The 21872-nt window shown below is 28.2% G+C and overlaps 1 non-coding gene across 1 annotated transcript; it reads right to left on the reverse strand.

Annotated features, from left to right (window-relative positions):
• Positions 1 to 21263: 21263 nt before the first annotated feature.
• Positions 21264 to 21335, reverse strand: Trnae-cuc. Its single transcript has one exon. It is a non-coding gene; the product is annotated as a tRNA-Glu (tRNA).
• Positions 21336 to 21872: the final 537 nt, after the last annotated feature.

Here is a 21872-nt window from a genome sequence, read left to right on the forward strand (position 1 = left end):
TAAAAAACAAAAACTCACTTCCGGGAGAGGTGTAGTGGTTCGCAAAGAAAAAATGTTATGCATTTGACAACTTATACCAAAAAATTAAAAGTTTTTATTATTAACGTTAATATTGTTTTTGCACACACTAAAGTATTAATGATTTAATGAAATAGCAAAAAACACTTCTATCAATTTTTTCTAAATTTTATAAGCAAAATCTAGCCGATGGCTAATTTATTTCGTCTCAATATTATATATCTAGTTTTGAAGAAAAAAAATTTTGCTGAATTTTTCTGAATTATCACAGAAATATTTTATGTATATAATTATTATACACATACAAAACATTGCAAGGAATAAAGATAAATGATTAATATTGACGATTTATGCAAAAATTGATTTTTTTAGTAATAAATTAAGTTAATATTGTTTTTGCACAAACATTGAAACTATATAAAAATTCGGCACAAATATTAAAATAAAACATCCATGATTTTAACGAAAGTTTTAAAAACATTTCTATCAATTTTTTTTCAATTTTCATTATCTAACGAAAAATCAAAACCTTTATTCAATTTGTTAATTCAATATTTAATAGTAGAATTATTACATAATGTATATTTATTATTTTCAAAAAATAATTATATTGTGATTCAAATATTGTAACACCCAAAACGTTCATATATTGGATCTAATTTAGAAGAAACAATTATTACAAAAATATGTTTTGTAGAAAAATTATCATACATTGCTATATATAAGAGTGCAATGGATGAAGAACTGATACATATTTTGAATGTTATAAAAATTTAATGATTTTTATTTAGGAAATATAAAAACTTTCCACACATATTAAACTAACATATTCACGATCTCAACGACGTATTTAATAACAGTTCAATCTATTTTTTTTTCAATTTAAAACGTAAAATCTAACCAATCCCATTTATTCAATTTGTTATAAAAACTCTCCCACTTCAGCTAATTTATTCCATCTCAATATTATTTCAAGCACAAGAACTTTTTTAGTTCAATTCAATTCAAGCCGGCAAAGCTCAAAACTCGAAAGTTCAAAGCTTAAAGCTCGACTCTTCTAATATATATAGAAATTATAAAAATTTAATGATTTTTATTTTAATAACGTTAATATTGTTTCAGTTATAATATTTAAGCAATGTAAACATTATCGACGACAATTCATGATCGTATTTACTAACAATCTATTTTTATCAATATATTTTTTTTTCAATTTTAAACGTAAAATCCAACCAATCCCATTTATTCAATTTGTTATAAAAACTTTCCCACTTCAACTAATTTATTCCATCTCAATATTATTTCAAGCGCAAGAACTTTTTTAGTTCAATTCAATTCAAACCGGCAAAGCACGAAACTCGAAAGCTCAAAGCTCCACTCTTCTAATATATATAAAAATTATAAAAAATTAATGATTTTTATTTCAATAACGTTAATTTTGTTTTAGTTTTAATATTTAAGCAATGCAAACATTTTCCACGGCAATTCATGATCGTATTTATTTACTAACAATCTGTCTTTTTTCAATTTTTTTTTTCATTTTTTTTTTCAATTTTAAACATAAAATCCAACCAATCCATTTATTCAATTTGTTATAAAAACTTCACCACTTCAGCTAATTTATTCCATCTCAATATTATTTCAAGCGCAAGAACTTTTTCAGTTCAATTCAATTCAAACCGGCAAAGCTCGAAACTCGAAAGCTCAAAGCTTAAAGCTCGACCGCATTTGCACGAATCACAAAATCCACACTACTGTCTCCTCATAAGACTTATTGTTCAAAACTTTTGCTCCAAAATTATTTAATCTGATTAATATTTATGCAGAATAGCACTCACCTTTTGAAAAGTTTTTGGAACTTTAATAATCCTTCTAGAAATAATAATCCACAGGATGATAAAGCACTGTCACTTATACATAAAACACTTGTAAAGTAATGGAATTTGGGATAAAACACTTGAACACAACACTTTTGTCATAAACACACGATTTTAGTCAAACACTATTGTCACCAAAAATATTTATCAAATTTAAAAATAATTCTATTATATCACCTTTTATTATTATATTATCTTTTACGTATAGATAATATTCGAACGTAAAGCAACCTCTCCTCCCGGCGAGCGATACGAGACTGAAGTATCAAAGCCTTCTCGCCGCCTCGGCCGGTTCGTATAGAAGTCGCTTCGGGGATTGTCGGGCGCGTTCGGCTTGGCGTACGCGTGAAGTAGAAGGGAGAAAGTTTCCTTGATTTTATAATCGGCGCACTTTGTGCGTGCGAGAGTATATAGTGTCGTCGTGCGTACGGAAGGAATTCAGTGGTGATCCAGCTCCGATGATGCAACGAGGGGTTCATTGATAAATTCTTACAAAATAAAACATTGATAAAAATGTAAATTTATATATGTAACTTGCATATGCATGAACTATCATAAGTTCTTTCTTATTTTATTTAGTTAAATTAATTGTACATAATGAGCAGAATTAAAATTTTGCTTGTAAATAACATAAAATATTAAGAAATCGGTGTGTTAGAATGTGTTAGTAATCAGTCAATTTAATGAAAACAATATGGAATTATTCAGTCCTTACTATTCAACAAATCAAGTTCAAAGCCCAAGAAATGAAGTGGCTTATAGGAAGAAATTCGAAGCTCTCGCTGCATATTAAAGTACTGCTGTACAAATGCGTCATAAAACCCGTTTGGACTTACGGATTCGAGTTATGAGGATGCGCGAGCAAATCCAATATAGTAATTTAGTAATGATGCAAATATGTCAAAACAAAGTACTAAGAAATATAATCAATGCACCGTGGTACATAACTAACCACGCTATTCATAAAGATTTTGATATTCCATACGTCACAGATGTCATCAAGAACAGAAGCTCGATCTACCTCTAAAAAATTGAGTGAACTTTCCATCACTAAGAAGGCTGAAAAGATGCTGGCCAAGCGACCTAAAATGAAACACAAACTTCACTCATTGGAGTGAACTCTAAATAATTATTTCTTTTTTTTTAACTTCCCGTAGGGCAAGTTATAGTAATCGCAAAAAAATCGAAAATGAAAATTTTTATATATCTTTACGTTTCAGAGGTTTCTGAACATTTTGGCATAACTTAGAAAAAATGGATGTATGTGTGTGTGTGTGTGTGTGTATGTACGTGTGTGTATGTATGTGCGGATACAAATTTTCGTCGACGATTTCGGGAACACGGATCAACCGATTTGAATAATTCAAAAAACATTCGATTCGTATTGATAAGGAGACCTGCTGATTAGTTTTTGGCGAAGGCAGGTCTAGCCGTTCCGGAGATACGGAGAAAAAAGTGCCGAAAACGGTAACTCAGTTTTTAAGAGAACGGAGCGTCCGATTTGAATAATTCAAAAAACATTTCACTTGTATTGACATGATGAAGAATCGATCAAATTTTCATGAAGGTAGGTCTAGCGGTTTCGGAGATATGGAGGAAAAAGTAAAAAAATGTGCCATTTGGCGGTCAAAAATGATCATTAGACATATGCACATCAAATTATCAGATATTTTATAGAGATTTTAACAATAAGTATAAATTTTGTTAACATTCCTATGGGTTCCGTACCAATGCTTATGCGTTAGACAGCGACGCGGCGCTTACGCGCTTTATATTTTGTCCTTATGCAGTTAAAGCAGTACGATTGCTTTGAAAAAAAAGTTCAGATCTTCCACAATATGTCAAAATAAAAAAAACATTTTTTAAAAAAAAAAAAATTAAAAATTCTTTTTTTTAAAAAAAAAAATTTTTTTTTTAAAAGTAATTTTTTGTCCAATTTATAGTTTCTCAAAAATCTTATTTTTTCAAAGTAAATCTTTTTCAAAAATGTTAATCGTTTTTAAAAAAATAATAATTTTTGTTACGGGAAGTTGCAGCAATTTGCCTTAAGGCACGATGCCTTAATTGCCTTAAGACAGAATTCCACTTACAGCTAGTTTTTTTTCTTTTATTATTATTATTATTATTATTATTTTTTCTTTTTTTTCTTTCGATTCCTCTTGTTTGTATCACAATAGCTTATAAGATTGAATTATATCTTGATTGCTATTTTAATAAATAAATAAATAAAAAATAGCCCTTACCAGCAACTCGGTGCCGCATTCTGACGAAAACGTACCTGCTATAAACTTGACGTTATTGTGTATGAGTATATGTTAAGCAATTTGTTTGGACATTAAAAACATGCATTTATAATAATATCAAAATAATGTAAATTGTCTGCAGTATTGTCTACTTACGGGGCGGCACCGATTTCAAACCAATCTACTTTACCAGCTGTAAACTTGATTTCATTATGTATGTTATGCAATGTGTTTGATATAAATTTGTGGTCATTGAAGGATATACACTTATAATATTAATTTATTTTTGATTATTTTATAAGAATGGTGACGTTTAAAACAATTTCCAAAATGCATAGCTGTTTGATTTTGACATGTTTTACAATAAAATGTTGTTCGCCGCCTTCCTCCTGGTACTTTTCTGTCAGTACAGACAATACGATCCCTTTTTCTTTCTCTCGCATTTAGAATATGCCACTGATTAGTCGGTATATTTGTTTATTTTTGTGCTACCATAATGGTTTGTTTTTTCTATTATATTGACTAATAATTCATTTATAAAATATAAAGTAAAATAATCTATTGGATGTCTTATATTGCTTGGTATTTGTAGTCGGAGTGTTTGTTGATGTATGTCAAACTCGATTATTGGAGGAGAATCGACACATTCGCTAATGTCATTCTGCTCTTTATTTTTTTTGTCGAACTTCTTCTTTTTGTTGGTTGGATAATATCATCATCACATTCATCACTATCTTCGGTGCAAATAGTAATTTCGTCAAATTTGTTTGTATGAATGTCTAGTTGAAACTCATCTTTACTTCTGCTTAATTCACAAAATTTACCAGTCGCTTTGCCATATTTAAAAGCGCTCGGACGTTTTAAATATTAAAAAAAAGACTATATAGCAAAGAAAAAGGCTAAAAATACTACTAAAATAACTTAAAATTATTTTCAAAATACAACAGTGTTTATCACTAATTTATTCAACTTTTTGATGCAGACGTTATATTTTCGATATAAAGATATGTTGCCATGTAACTAATTAGTCATTATAATCCACAAAAGTTGCACGTTATACATTAATTTAATTAATTTTTCATTTATATAATATAAAATCATAACCAATACGAGCTTTTAACAAGCTCTAAAACAGTTTGAAGTCTGATTCTGATGAGCTTATACATCCATGCATATCGAAACAAAACGAAAACTGTTTATAAGTAATTTGATTCGAATATTTTATGACCAAGTTGAGTGCGAAACCGACGACATTTCGTTTTATGCATATTGCAATTGTAATAAAATCAAATATACACAACAATCAAATAAAAATTCATTGCGTTTTACAGCCATGTGCTTATGGCTAAAGTGGTAATATATTATTCCTCCTTATGCATGAACGAGATTGTAAATCAACAGAAAATGAAAATATTAAATATAATTTTATCGCTTTATCAACTGGGAACGTAAATCGATAAATTTTATACGGTGTCGATAAATTCTAAATTTAATCCTTGTAATGCATAACAAATTGCGTTTATTTATAAAAATATTAATTAGGTACAAAGCATATGAAAAGAACTTTTATGCAAATAATAGATTTTATCTTTAGCTTATTTAGCAGCGTACCCGACTTACCAGGGATACTGGGTTCAAGTCATTGTGCTCACATATAATTGTCATTAGAATAAAATTAGAAGAAGAAAAAGCAAGATTTTCAACGGAGAAATTAAGATTTAGAAGAAAAAACTGAAGAATGAGCACCTCAGTTGTAAATAAGCAAGTACAGAATTTGTATAACAAAATAGTATAAAATATAAAAAAAATTAAATGTTGTTGGTGGCGAGAGTACCTCCATACCATAAAAACTCCATAAAAAATCCTTAACCAAAAACTACATGTTATGATATCAAAGTCTCATATTGTATTGTGTCTGCACAAATAAATGTATTAGAGTTAAATTGTTGACTATATTTTTGTTATTAAAATTGTTTGCGAATAATGTCCACTTGATATCATGATATTAAGCTAAAATGGCCTTGTAGAAGGACTTGCTGTAAAAATAATAAAAATTCAGAATGATATTATGCAAGCATGGTAAAAATACATCACAACTAGAAAGGATGAGTAAAGCTGTTAAAAGCAACTATTACATAATGCCTTTATAATAGGAAATTTTTTATAAAAAAAAAGTTAGCTGTGGTTTCTCAATAGATAAATCTAATATGCAGAAATAAACCATTTTTGTTTCCATCTATTAACACACTTTATGCGGGAAGAGTAGTTCTACCCGATATACGGGCTGTCGCTTAAAGGCAGGCATCGGTAGCAACATTAAGCTATTATATTTGCATATTCTTAGTGCAAAACTCTATATTTTATATAGATATTTAATTTATATTTATTATAGTTGAGACGCCAATATAATTTATTATTTAACCAGTTAACTGTGATGCTCTCACTGAACTGTGCGCAGAGTTTTGTGACATTAGAAAAATCGAGATAAAATGATTTTGAGGTGAAACTTTTATTAATCATTTTATACTTCTTAGCGTCAAAATATTTTAAACTACTTGGGATTTAAAAATATTTAATGTTTTTTTTTTCATAATTTTGCCATCGAAGAAGCCAATGGTCAGCGAGTCAAGTAAAGCTCGACGAGTATAATCATCAAGATACAAAATTCTTCTACTTCTTCAGAACGAGTATATTCGTCAATCCCAGGTTAACCGGTTAAAGTTTTCAGGTGTTTCAGGTAGAAGTCCATATGTTTTTTCCTACAAGGATCGTTATGGAAACCTGTAGATCACAATCTGTTAAAACGTAAAAGCTATGATAAATTTGCATAAACTAAAAATTCAATTTTCTTCCCGCATGCTCATATCTCAAAACAAATTCCAAGGCATTCGATTTCACGCGCGTTATTCATGCATAATGCTTAAAGCGAACGAATATAATTGAAAATAAAATCCGTAAATGAAACAATAAGTGAATCAAAAGGAACCGTTTTCACAGTTAAGGAATATCCATAAACAGCAAGGCCTCCAGCTGTTAGGAGGAAAAGATGATGTATACTAATTGTCAAAAATGCAATTAATACAATTATCAAATTTGCATGACCTCGTGAAACAAACATGGATATTATCTATGTGATTGTCTATAATCATTAGTATTTTGAACTGCAATCAAAACTTATCTTAGTGTTATGACGTAGTGTAAGATGTTATTATGTAATTCCATAATATTATTAGAAGGCAACCCAGTGGTTGCCTCTCTTTGTGATGAGATTGTTATTAGATATTTCTAATCCCGATGTAACATATTACAGCAATGCTCCGAAAAGATATTGCACTTGATGTCATATTTTCAATTTGGTCCATATTTTTAAGTAAAAGCTGATATCAATTCTACTTGATATCGAGCTGACCAAGGCGGGAATAGAACACAGAACATTGCGGTTTGCAGACTAAACTTTCTCCACGGCAACTTGGTCTATTTATATCTATACTTAATTGAGTAAAAGTAGTGTTTTATTTGATTTTATATTTATTATATTTGATCCCTTTTTTCATCAATATACTTTGATATTTGATATAACATTATATGTAAATTATTGAAATATTATTAAACTAGTGGTGCATGGCATTGTGCTTTAAGACAAATTGCTAGAACATTCCGTACCGTAATTTAAAATTCTGAAAAAAAAATTCTAAGCGATCGCGCTGCGTAGCTATTTTAGAGATATACAAGCCCGTAAGCGCCATTCGCATTATAAAAATTAACACAATAATTAGAAATGTAAACAAATTTTTTATTGTTATTTTTTAAACTTTTTTTTATTGGTACTACAAAGCTCCTAGACCTACCTTCCTAAAAATGTAATCAGTTCTTCAGTTCGTAATTTTTTTTTTGAATTATTGAATATACTAAATTTCCATGTGTGTCACGTTTTGTCCCGATCAATAAGATCAATAATTATTTTTAGTATGACAACGCAGTAGGTCGCGATTACAAAATAAAATTTTGATATGATTTTGTTTTTAAATTATTCACCTTAATGTACCTGCAACATTTCATTCAAATCAATGATAATCTGAAGAGAATCGCAATTATAAAAAAAGTAATTATAAAATATACACCGGAAGATAATATTGGAACTTGCCTGAAGAACACAGTCTACTTTAGCCGAAGCTTTATAAAATCTTAAACACATTCAGCTAAATATTAACATTTTTAATTTGCTTGGAGCAAATTATTCTCTAATGTCATTGAAGAGGAATAATCTGCACTACTATTTACAGGTGTTACGAAGGACTTTATTATGGAATATTTAGCGAAAAATATAAAATTAATCGAAAACTCAAATAAAAATTATATTATTTACACGTGACATTATAAATATCAAACAAAAATGATAAAAAAATATTAAATCTGATTGGGAATTGAACCCCGGAGCAAAAATTAGGAAATTAGGAATAATCTGCACTACCGATCACACTATTATAAAAATATGAAACAAAATGCCAACAAAGTTTTAGTAATACAATAATTTGTACCAGAGCCAAGTAATAAAAAATAAGGAAATTCAAAATTCTTGTATTTTTATTATAAACATATTCATTTATGGAAACTCTTCATACATTTGTTCTTCGAGCTGAATAAAAATCCTATTGATATATAGTATATGCTATATCTAACTTTATAAATCGCGTCTTAACCAAACAACCTCCTGTTTCAATATTATTATTGCGCACACATTCTGTTCATGTAAATAATCCGAATTTAAACATAATAAATTTAATTAAATAACCCAAAAGTATTTTATCGCCGACAACAACAGCAAAAAATATAAGTAAATATGCGAACGAACGGTGAGTTGAAGCCGGCACCCTAAATCAAAAATGAAAATAGAAAAAATATACATTTATTTAATATAACGCGCGCATCCTTTTATTCACACCCCAGAAAAGCCGCAGTCACAAATTATAAATCGTTTTCGAAAACTGACGAGATCGGGTTTTGACAAGCGCTCATATCGGACCCCTCTAATAGTAGACCGACAGCTGATGTAAATTTCGTTAAAGAAAATATAATAACAATAATATTTAATTAATATAATTATTATCATTTAGTTCATTGATTTCATACTGATTTATTATTATTAATATTTAATTCAATATATTTAAACCCAGGTAAACATATATTTTTGAATATAAGTATATATTGTTTGAACTTTGATAATGTTCTAAAATATTATTTTTAATAATAAAATATTCTATGTTTAAAGAATTTTTTTATTTTTATCTAACATCTAGAATAGTAAATAAATTCAATTATTGTTATGAAATATAACCTAGTTAAATCTATATATGCCTAGAAATTTGAAGTATATTTGTATCGGTTGTTTAAATTATGATAATGATTAAGGACTTGCTATTTGTATTGATATTTTTTATATACCTTCTACATATGAGGTATTGATATTTTTTATATACCTTCTACAAATTGAATATTGGTATTAAATATAATTATGATATGATTATGTTATAATTATGGTATAAATATGATAAAAATATTAATTTATTACTTATCCGAATTATACAGAAAATTGCAATCGAAATAAAAATCGCGCCTAAAAGAAATTTGATATTCATCCACGAATTTTCAGATATTAAATCTATAAATACTTCAGAAATTTAATAAATATTTAATTTATTATATATAATATACGAAACTAATTACAGTAGAACTCCAATTATCCGAATTAATGGGGACCGGGACCCATTCGTGTAATTAAATATTCGGATAATCGGAGTTTTTTTTTAAAATTGCCATTGGAGAGAAAAAAAGTTACGTTTTGATATTGCACGATTTTTTTATTGAATTAAATGAAAGAAACATGACATTTTCACATGTTTTAAATATAAATAAAATGTACTCAAACGAGTTAAAAAAAAAAAAGTACAAGTTTAGAAATAAAAATCATTGTTTTGTAAACATCTCCGTCAAATCAAAACAAACAATATGCCTACACTGGCTTTGCGGAAGAATAATAGCGCACTTAGACTTTTTTTGGACAATTTTTTTTCTGAAAGTGATTCGGATAATTGGCGATTCGGATAGTCGAAGTTTGGATAATTGGAGTTCGGATAGTCGGAGTTCGGATAATTGGAGTTCTACTGTAATTAAAAGTTATTATAAACGTAAAAAGAAAATTTTTGAAACTTTTGTATATCATATACAAAAGTTTTATAAAATTACAAAGTTATTTAAATGATTTGATATTAAACCAAAATTAGTGTATAATATATAGGATGTCCCGGAACTCAACGCCAAGCAGAAAGAGGGTAATGTTCGTGGCTATTACGTAAAAAAATAAAAACAAAATTCCATGTGGTTTGAAAATTATGAGCTTTTAAGTGCAACCTAGTGTTTTGGTAAAACTGTGACAACTTTTTGGTTATTGTGGTTAATTTATAATAATTTTGTTTATTTAAACTTTGGATTTTGTTTATTTAAACTTTGGATACGCAACCGTAAATAACATTTCTGGGACCATAGTTAAGCATGGGGACGTAAATGCTTCAAGTTTGCAAGAAGTAAGACTATTTGTCAAACTTTGAATTTGAAACTATCAAAATTGCTCTACTTTGAAGAAGCCGCGTTTAAAAAAGTATACTAAAGCTTGTTGGCACGTTCCATCAAAAGTTGGCGCATTTAATCAGGATTGCAAAATGGTACAATATTTGATAGCTTCATAATAAGAAAAATTATTAAAAAACAAAATGTCAATGCAAAAATTTCTGGTAAATTAAATATCGTTTATACGGAATAAGTAATATATTCACCATCAGCTGCCTCTCTATTTTCGTTCCATCAAACTACCCTCAGGATAGGCGTTATTTTGGAGAAAGGGGTCGATTTTATTCCAATCGACCCTCGACAGAAAGGATTACACTCGTTTTTTGAATTGTCTAGTCCTGTTTGACATACATATCTTATTTAGGGTATAATTGTACCAGACGCGGCTTTTGAATGGGATGTGCGATGTTTGTAATACGATAGGTGTTTTAGCGCACATAATATAATACAGACAGATAGCAAAACGATTTTGTAACGAGCAGGGTGGTGCCGGAGATAATTTCATGCAGTGAATAAATTTATGGGAAAATTTTGATGATATAATATTTATTAGCGATGGATGGGAAGATGAAGTCTTCTTTTTGACAGGTCATAATATAGTTTTTTTTAAAAACATTGACTGTCATACTATGAATAAAACAACGCAGTATAACCAACGCCATTTGAATATTCGTTCGAGTAAAAAAATAACTAGTGGTGCATGGCATCGTGTCTTCAAACAAATTGCTAACACTGTCGGTACTATAACTTAACCTTGTCCACTCGCGAATTGCGAGATTTATATTTATTTTGCAGCCGGAGCGAAAATAGATAGAGGCAATAGTTTATTTTAGAATTATGAATATTTAAAAAAAAACTACTTTTTGTAAATTTTGATATTTTTAGACTTTTCAAAATTTTTGGCTTTTTTTAATTTTTGAAAAAAATCGACTTTTTGAAAATTTTGAAAATGCTATTTTTTTGAAAACCTTGAATTATTTTGATAATTTTTTGGAAAATTTGTTTGATTTGTTTGTTTGTTTGTTTGCATTTTCAGTCATTTTGATCACAAAAAATTCATAAATATAATTGTCTTTCTCAATAAAATTTATTATTGAAGGCAAAAAAAGTAAAAACAAAGCAAGTGAACTGTCAAATATATATCTATGGGGAAATATCGAATCAAAATATTTTGATGTATTCTCCCAATGTAAACAGTATTGCGGCTGTAATTTATGATTGTTCCCGATGAAATGAATTTAATCTCAAATATGTATGTTAATTTTCGTGTGATTTGGAAGTCGGCAGAGTCAATATTTGACCATCATTTTAAGATAAAGAGCGCGTTCAGTGAGCGAAAGCAAATACTGTCGCGTCCTAATTAAATACGGCGAAGAGGACTTCGCGCTTTTATATTTCACGTAATTTGTTGAAACAACGACTCCGAATACAATGGATCGAGATGAGAATAAGAATTTTACGTAGTTCTACAAGGAATTGGAAAAATGTTAACACAAAGAGATCCCTTTTTTATTCTGCAAAAGTTTGTAGACAATGGAAAATACTTGTTTAATATTTATGATTTATTTTTAGCAAAAAAAAAAAATCAGTGCGATATTTAGAATTAATTAGAATTCGAATCACTTGTAGTTAATTAATTTTCTTTGCAGAATAAATAAAATACTAAATGGAGCAAAACTTTGTATTTTTTGCTGAATCAGACCTACAAGTTATCTTTACCACTTTGTGGATATTTTTCACATTTATATATTGTCTTTTCTGAGACTTGGAATTAAAATCGCTTAATTAACAAATTGCTTGTGGTATAATTAATGCCATCTTCACGACTATTAATATCTCACTTTAATCTATTGATCTTTTCGAAACAAATTAAGAAAAACTCTAATTAAACAAATTAAGGCAGTAAGTGAAACTAAGCTCAAGTTGTGATTTTTACTTCGTCGTTTCAGTTTCAAAATTTTTTAAATGCAATTATTTATGACTTTTATTGACATTTTGCAAGTTTATCTATCTATTATATTTTATTTGGTTTGCATTATCAAAATGAAACAGCAAGATTATAATTGCTTAAGCGGAATACCATTATTGAATGTAATAATTTGAATTTGTTTTTCAATTAAATAAATATATCTACTTTAAAGCTCAATATGAACTAGAAACTTTGTTTATAAATTTAAGTTTACTATATATATATAAAAAGAGTAAATTATTTTCCAACAATAGTAAGTTAATAGTGATTAATTATAGCTCACGTGAAAATCATTTTCAGTATAAACAATTATTCAAACATAATCATTAAACAAAATATATTAGGTCAAAATTATGAAATACTAGATATATATCGAATATATAATTAGAACTTTCAGAAATTTTATGAAATTTAATTTATTACAATAAATTTGAAATCATACAATTTTTACTTCTATAAGCTCAAACACGTCAGCATTTTAATTATGTAAGTAAATTATAAAAGAAAATTTTGAATTAAAAATTGCTTTGTATTTTGAAAAAGTTCTTGAGATTTTTGTTATAACAAAAATTATCACAATGTAAGATTTAGACTTTTTTTCTTCAATATTAAGTTTAAATAATATTTTATGAACTCCTTCCGTATTAAATGCTATAATAAAGTTTAACCTGTAGATGTTAGATTAGAGTACTTTTGTTATTCCAGACTATACAGAACAAATGTAATGTTCTACTTGAAAGGTGTCGCATAAAATTTTACAAACTACATAAAACAGAGTAATAACATAGGCTTAAGTCAGGGTGCTAATTTGATTTATATTTCAAAGTATTATAATAGCAAAATATTCAATTTTATTAATAGATTGAAAATATAATTATGTTTTTGTGTCAGATTTTACCTACATGCTTTTTTAAATATGTGTCATATATTTTGAATATTCAAAAATATTCGCCCGATATGAATGGTTGGTTATTGTTAACTAAAACCAATTTTATAGTGAGACTTGCACTGATCAAACCGAGTAAGCCACTAACAGATATTATTCAACAAAATAGACTAGTGTATTATTAGTATATAACTATATGAAGAAGCTCACTCACTGAGAATTTTTACCCCAAATGTACGGATTACAATAATATTAACATCCAGGCCAATTTACAAAAGTTTAATATGACAAACAGGCTATGCCAAACTATAACCTAATCAACTCATATTATAATGAAAATCGGAACATACTTATATTATTTTTGTAATACATTTTTTAACATAATTGTTATGTACTTTATTAACTTTTATTAAATATTGTTATGTGTTTTTTTATGAAAATGTTAAACTTTTCCATCTTATAACAATTTTTATCACATAAGGTAGATAAAATATTGTAAGACAAAAAGTCTTTACAAACTGTAATATTAAATGTATGTGTAAAACTTATTAATTAATATATGTTATGTATCTGTCTATCTTCTAAATATGTGGTTATTTTTCTAATAATGAGTCATTAACAATTACACAAGAAAAACACGTTATGCCAATGGTATTTTTACTTCATTAGTAAATGGAGATTCATATTTAAACTCATATTTGAACAAAATCTGCAATGTATAGAAAAACCTAAAGCTTATTACAGATGTCGAGTGTAAAAAGAAAATAATTCCTTTTAAATAAAATTTTATTAATTAATACATCTTCCTAGAACTAATCAAATCAGCTAATAACATAAACTTCATGCTCTGCTTTTGAGCTTCGTATAACAAAACTAAAATGAGCACGGCTAGAAAAATAGTTCAACTTTAATTATAATGAAAAAAGAGAGATGCAGTCTGCAGAAAACGCGTCTAAATAAAAAGCGGCATTTAATTTGATTTCAAGTACTGGTCTTTCTCGTCACGCGTTTTACATATAGCGTATCATCAAAGGCACTGCATTTTGTTTGAAAAGTTAATACTGACCTAATTATAGAAGTTAAATAGAAAATGTTGTGTAATATTTTATATATGTGACCCTTTGATGTAACCGAAATCCGTGTATTTCGTATATGATTTTACATCAAAGAATTTCATGATCAATTGGCCTTACTTTTGTGGCAAGTTTGTAGAAAACCGCAGATGAACTGAACTGTTTGAACTTAATAATCAGGATCAAATAAGAGGTGAAATAAAAATTATTAAAATATTATTTTTATCATCCGGGCAATATTCGTTCCGAATATATTCGTGTTTATATATTATATTTACCTTCAAGAAATATATAGGAACTTATATAAATCATGTCAATGGAACCTGATACATGTTATTGATTTTATGGATTTTTTTGCATTAAATAATGTTATAGATTTTAATAATTATTTAAAAATAATACATGCTTTTACAATATTCTTGCCGTGACATTATTCCAGTTGTATGTGTTTTTAAGCAATGCACGCTAATATAATAATTATTATTGAAGTAAAACTTTAGAAGTAAAACTTCTTTAGGCGCGACTAGGGTGTGAATCCGTACAAAAGCAATGGAAGTCCGTTACGGTCGAAATGTTCGTCATTCGCTCTCGATGAGATTATTTCTATACGGGTCGATTGTGAATGAATGTATGTTAATTTTAATTACATGAAGTTCTTCAAACACAATTACATGATGAGTGAAGTTGCGAAAACAATATTTGTTTAGGCGTTGTTTAAAATAATCCACTGTGTGAACAAATATTATAGAATTTATTAATCAGCAATTACTTCATTTCTCTAATGAAGGTTCATTTCTAAATGGTAATTACAATGACAAACCGATCATGTCATATTAAAGTATGACTTTAATAACATTATTGTTTTTAAATATTATACATATTTTTATGCTATTATAAATATATAATTTATAATTTATTATTATATAAATGTGTATAATGGTTGACACTAATAAATATGTCCATCACGAGTGTTACTATATTACTAATGAACATTATTCAAAATTGTTATATGATGTATTTATTTAGTTTTACTTCAATCGCGTGTGAACCTTACGCGCACTCTTTTTTATACCTATTAGTATAATTATTACATAAATAAATATTGGAGAATGCAATATAAGATTATTATTAGATATTGCTAGCAGTTATATATATTTAAGTAAAGCTTGAAAGATTATTTAAGTTTTCACTTGTAAATGTAAATAATTTAAATATATATTTTCAAATGAAAACTGATATTGCGAACATCAGATTGTCTGAGGCGAGAATAGAATCTGGAAATTTGTCGATGACAAAACTTTAACCACTTGAGCCACAAGTAAGCTAATATGTTATAAAGCAAAATATATTGAAGAAATGGCATTCAAATTTATTTAATTGAATGTCTATAATTAAAATGAATATTCACATAAAATATGTTCAAGATATATTTATATTTTAAACCGTAGGCACATTCCTTTGTGCAGGTATATTTTTAGAATACTTCAATTCCTCCTAGGTGCAGGTATTAAAAATAAATAAATAATATTAAACACTTAATACAATTCGAAATATATTCCAAAAATACCAAATCAGTTATTATCATTTCCTGTGGGCGTATTTATACAACGATCCTGAATAAACAATCGAATTATTTTTATCCCATTGATAAGCTCAGAGCAAATCATATGCAAATAGATTTCAGGCCGCACTAACAAAACACTTATGTAGTAAAAAGCCTGCAACGAGAGGGTTTATTTTATACCAGCTCATAACCGGCCAGCTGTTTGTCATAAACATGATTCAATTATAAGAGACTAAAGTTTTTTTGATTGTAAGATGTGATAGAAAAAGGTTTTGCATCATATACATGTAGATCTTTACAGAAAAGTTTTGCTATAACATGATTGATTATAAAAAAATATTCGATTGTGAAAAACGCACAATTTTGATCAATTTAGTGGTTAGCACTATGAGATTTTAATCAAAGGTCTAAGGCATGGCATCCACATCCAGCAACCTGATGTCAAACAGTAGTGACAACTTGAAAATATAGATAGCGATATGGTTGCAAGTGAAAATAGCCCTTATCCGTTAATGCTGCAACAATAAGAAAAATTATCACTATTTTAGAAATTGTAATATTATTCATAAATCCATGTGTTTCTAGATTTTTTTTTATTGAAGAGCAATCACAACTATTCTCAGCGTTCTATGAACAATTGCAATGTATTTCTATTTCTTATAGTTTTATTAAATGTCCTAAAAGTTTTATTAAATACAGCATTATTTATTCTTATTTTTTTGGCCGGAACGACGATTTTTTGATATACATTCATTGATCGACATATCTGTAACTTCGTTTGTGAACAATTGTACATGATTTATATTTTACTTTAACCCTTTGCTCTCGTATGCCTGCTCTCAGCCACCACACCATATATGCATTACAGCATACAGTACTTATAATACATAACTTTTATATAAAACATATTACTAGATAAGTGTATTTGTATTGAGATATATCTAAAGTTCACAAAACTGTCGCTAAAACTTTTTTATACATCTAAAATTTGCGTGTTATGCATTCCTGCTACTCTATCGACAGAAATTAATTTCGAGTAGTACGATACCCATCTCCAATCGAGGGCAAATTTGAAATATATATCAATAAGTCTTGCTATAATATACCAAATATTACTCTTGATAAAAATTTTGTATTTTTGTCTTGAAATGAGTAGGTAATAAAATCTGTGCATTAAAAAAAAGTAATAACGCCAAATAGATCAAGGGCAAAAGCGTTTGATTAAAAGCGTTAACTCTATTATTGTGAGAGTTTCTTTTACAATTATTATTATGTCGTTCGCCTAATGGATTTATAATTATCTTACAATAAAATTCTGTTAAAAATCAATAGCAAATATTTTCGTGCCGTTGAATTATATTGAGAAATGAATAAATCCCGCCGATAATGGGTTTTGCTTGTAGAGTCAAAAGTTTCTGATCGGCGTCTCGGTGACGTTAAGCTATAAACAGCTTCTAACTGCGAACTGAACCGTTCAACTAAAATATATAATCGCATTTACTCTTAAGCCTATATTGGCAATGCCAAGACATAGAAGGTCAATATCCCCTGTCGAATCATTTTATATTTATTCGATTTTAACGACATATAAATTAATATAAATATTTTAAATCGATTACGAATTAAATTCAAATTGAAGCGAAACAATGGTGAAAGCAATTCCAATTTGTTCAGGAGTAATTCTATTATTAACTTCCCGTAGGGTAAGTTATAGTAATCGCAAAAAAATCAAAAATAATTTTTTTATATATATCTTTACGTTTCAAAACTTTCTGAACATTTTTGCATGCCAAAAGAATTGATGTATGTGTGTGTGTGGGCGGATACAAATTTTCGTAGACGATTTTGGAAACACGGGTCAACCGATTTGAATAATTTAAGAAACATTCGATTCGTATTGATAAGGAGACGAGCTGATTAGTTTTTGGCAAAAGCAGGTTGAGCCGTTTCGAAGATACATGGCAAAAAGTGCCAAAAACGGTAACTCAGTTTTCAAGAGAACGGAGGAACCGATTTTAATAAATCAAAAAACATTTTACTTGTATTGACAAGATAAAAACTGATTAAATTTGTGGGAAAGCAGGTCCAGTGGTTATGGACTCTCAATAAAAATATGTTTAAAACATGTCATTTGACGGTCAAGAATGTTTATTGGGCTTATAATTAGGCATCAAATTATCAGATATTTTATAGAGATTTTCATAACGTGTACACATTTTGTGTAATTTTTTTGGGTTCCGTACCAAGATTTTTAATTAGGGTACGGGAAGTTCCAGCAATTTGCATTAAGTCACGATGCCATGCACCCCACTTGTTCACTTTTAATTCATAATGAAGAGGAGGCGTGGTGATTATTTTTTGGTAAAGATAGGCCCAGTCGTTTCAGAGGAAAGTAGTTAAAATTATAAAAAATAACAGTTATTGAGAAAACAGAGCATCCGACTCGAATGATTCAAAACACATTTTGCTTGTGACGAAATGATTAGTTTTTGGGTAAAGCATTTTTTTCAAAAATTCAATTTTTTTTAATTATCAAAAAATATGCGAATTATAATTTTATTTTCAGCTAAAATTCTGAAACACACTTAAAAATTTCAAATAAAAAATTTTAACTATGCAATTTCGTTTATACAACTCTTTAAAAAATTAAACAAGTTTCTCCGTTCTCCACTTGTTCAAGTTTTGTTTATTTGCTTTTCATGAAAACATCTCTAAACGTCGTCGTCCAATTTGCGAATAATGAATGTTACAGTATCCATAATGATCTATTTGAAAACATTCAGTATTTATTATCGTTCATCTATAATATAGTTTTGAACTATCAAACTTTCTAAAAAACTGTGTTTTTGGTCCACATTATATAATTGTACCATATAAATTGGTTTCTTGATGTGCAAGCATTTATTTTTCCATATTACGTCTCTTGCTTTAGAGTAATAAATATTATAACATTACAATTTTGTTTAAAAATATTTTATTCCAACCATTTCATTTCTGTTATATTCTCTCCTTATCAAAATGATAAATATCAAAGTTGCATATGTTTATTACAAGTAATAATTTTTCGTATATCATTCACTTTATAATTTGGTTAAAAAATGAGACAACCTGCATAAAAAATTGTTCGTATTTCAAAATAAATGAACATTCGAACTCGTGCTTTAAAAGCTTTTTCAAATATTATATTTATGCACCAAAGCAATATCGGATTGAAAAGAAGAAAAAACTTACTTTTGCAAAAATGCTTTATGTCGTGCTTTGTATATATAGAATTCGGGATTATTTTATTGCTCAAAAAGAACTGCATTAAATCACAAGGATTTCGCCCAGGGGTAAAAAACATTGCAATATGAATGATTTTTTTTTATATATAAGTAAAGAATTTTGCGTATAAATACAATCCTTTTTAAATAAAAAATAAATAAATAATTTAATATTCAACGCGGTTCAAACTGTGAAAATTTAAGATCTAAGTAATTTTATAAATAGCTTTGGAAAACGTTATGCTTCAATTTTATTAATATTTAGAAAAAAAGAATTTTTATTTTATCACATATTTACAATCATGTACGAAAATCACAATGAGTTGAATAACACCATGAAAATGAGCTTCTATGATCATGATTACGAAATAATGTGCAAAAATATTAATCATAGATATGAAAATGTGATATTAATAATCAAATTCCGGTTTGATCACATTACCGGACATCTTGATATCAAACAGTATGATATAAAATCTGAAATTAATTTTATAGACCTCAAATATCATTTCAAGTGAAAATTGCCTTTCGTGGACATTGCTGCAACATATTTACGTCAACACTATCAGAGAGATATACCTAATTCATATTGTATCTGCAATAGGTATTGCCGTCAAAAGACCTTTGAACCCTTTCCTAAGTGGATAACCGCTGGGTTGCCCTCTCGAGAAAAAAACTATGTTAGGATGTAGAATATTAAAGACTGCTTAAAGAGCACGTAGTTCTGATCGATGGTAAAAATTATAAGATGACCAATAGGTTTACTGACCCTGCTTCGAATTCAACCGCAAAAACTTAAAACGGATTCGACGTCCGAGTTGCAATTCGCAATTCGCAATTCTCAATCCACCCGCATTTGTACGAATTAATAATAATAATTCTTGTATTTTTCCATTGTCACGCGTAATATTTATACGCGGCGATTATTTCCAAAGCGCAAACATTACTTTTTATTCAAATTTGCAGGCGATTTATTTATATACAAACCTTTACCGAGTCCGACTGTATTTGTATGCATAAGCCATCGCGAGTTTAGTGTTGTCGAAATGTATCCACAAATATTTGGCACGTTGATTATATTACATGAGATTAGTACATACTTATTATTGATTCAATTTATATCGCAAATATTTACAGAAATTTACACAATATATATATATATATATATATATATATATCAAATATAAAATTCTTCTGTAATGAGTAGGTAAAAATACTCCTCCTAAACGATTAATCGGATTTTGATAAATCTTTCTGAAGTTTTTTAAGGGATTTTTTTTAGGATGTATGTAATTATAAAAATGTAGTAATATTGTAGAAATAAATGGTAAAAATTGCAAGATCACTGGTCTTCCGCGGGCCTACTTACTCAGTATGACTAGACCTTGAGTCACGGTGCGCACATTAACTAGCTATGATCACCGGTATTCATAGATCTACAAACCAAGACATAGGGCACAAAATAATTATTTTTGATAAATACATTTTATTAATAGCATAAAACATAGTGTAATATATTTTCTAAAATATTCCTGTGTTATTATATATGAATCCTTTTGAAGGATTCATTTATATTTTTCATATCATACACACGCATCATTCTCTTTGTTTGTTCCATAGTGAAATATTCCTACTCTTCATATTCTGACTAACTGTTTTAATAATGGAAATGATACTAAAGTTTAAAAAATTACATATCTTTAAATTTTTAGTAAAAACTAAATGGAAATAATTAAAAAAAAATTATTTCCATGCGGGGAATCGAACCCCGGCCTCCTGGGTGAGAGCCAGGTATCCTAACCACTAGACAACATGGGAGATACTACTCCTGCTGCCTGAATGCGTTCGCTTGTTCATGAATAGTTCTGCAATAGTGTTTTATTTTAAGCCAACGTTTTTCGAAGGAAAATGAACTCAATTTCTTAGAATACAAATCAATTCTCAATGATTAAAATTTATATATCGGGACTTAAAAAATGTGTAAATATTAATGTCGCTCTTGATCAAATATCGTCTTTTAACGTCTTATAAGAGGTCCGTGTTATCGACTGTCACAACCGTGTTCTCAGAGAATCGTGTTATCGGAGGTATATAAGTACTAAAAGTAATTAATTTATTGTTTATAATACAAATGTTTATAACTAATTCTCTATATAATATATTAATGATTTCATGCTTAAAAATAGGTGTAAATAAATGCATTATAAAAATTATTCTTACAAATTCACTAGATTTGTAATATGCTAACAAATTAATAAATCAATAGGAATTATAAACTGAATTTATTATAAATCAATAAAAAAAACAGTTGTCTGAGAAACACCTTGTATTATCTGTGTGCGAAATGTATTATCC

This window comes from Ctenocephalides felis, unplaced genomic scaffold (assembly GCF_003426905.1).
Source record: "Ctenocephalides felis isolate EL2017-DRISC unplaced genomic scaffold, ASM342690v1 CF-g0.4_SCAFFOLD_03572, whole genome shotgun sequence".
NCBI classification, from domain to species: domain Eukaryota; kingdom Metazoa; phylum Arthropoda; class Insecta; order Siphonaptera; family Pulicidae; genus Ctenocephalides; species Ctenocephalides felis.